Genomic DNA, 811 nt, shown 5'->3' on the forward strand with positions numbered 1-811 from the left:
TTTGCTCATCTTTGTGAGGCTAGAAATGCTTATTAGCATTAACACAAAATATTTTATTTGGGCGCCATTATGAAAGAGGTCTATTCCTTAACACTTCCAAGAAACAAACACTCAGAATGTCTCTCTGAGTGATACAGCAAGAGGTAAACCAGCTTCCAGCTACAGTAAATGGGTGGCAGAGGTCAATAAATTGCAAGTTAAATAAGGCTATGTAGGTAAAAATTTAAGGATTCAGCTGAGTGTGGGCATAAGTCACACACAATGCTGGTGCTGGGTTAGATCGCTAATGGACTGACAGTGGCTGCCACCGGCACCTGTATAATGCTGATGTGCGATCTCACCCATAGATCACTTGCTTGTAAAGCTCATTTGAATAATTATGTCAACAGAAAATGCGCTATGTAAATTCATTACCATTGGCCCTTAATGTTCCCTTCAGATTTCTTGTCTAAATGGAGGCTGTAAACTTAAACCCTAACCCTGAAACAACCCAAACCTTTACTAATGCAAACATTAGGACTAAACACTATGGTTTACACTGTAGATAATGTTTAAACCTAAGGTCAGCATTTCTGTAAAGGCTTGGGTTATTTCAGTTATGCTAAAACAACAACTTGCAACCCTAACCTGCAAAGTGCACTATACGCTCTCCATCGTCTAAGTAATAGTAATGCAAAAAGGAAAAATAAAGACTTTTCAAGTGTAAAGTTTTATTTGGAACTTGAAAATTGTACACAGAGAAACCATGTGTTCACAATTTTTCTTGAAATCTTCTGTAACCAACATGATACAAGTCAATCCCAGTTGTAAC

The 811-nt window shown here is 37.6% G+C and overlaps 1 protein-coding gene across 2 annotated transcripts in view; it reads right to left on the reverse strand.

Moving 5' to 3' along the window:
• Positions 1-688: 688 nt before the first annotated feature.
• LOC137999697 (fatty acid hydroxylase domain-containing protein 2-like) overlaps positions 689-811 on the reverse strand; it is a 26,525-nt gene continuing 26,402 nt past the window's right edge. For both annotated transcript variants that reach the window (XM_068845553.1, XM_068845554.1), the window contains exon 8: positions 689-811. This exon is cut by the window's right edge and continues 490 nt beyond it. The gene's annotated coding sequence lies outside the window, so the exon portion shown is untranslated.

This window comes from Montipora foliosa, chromosome 4 (genome assembly GCF_036669935.1).
Source record: "Montipora foliosa isolate CH-2021 chromosome 4, ASM3666993v2, whole genome shotgun sequence".
NCBI lineage: Eukaryota > Metazoa > Cnidaria > Anthozoa > Scleractinia > Acroporidae > Montipora > Montipora foliosa.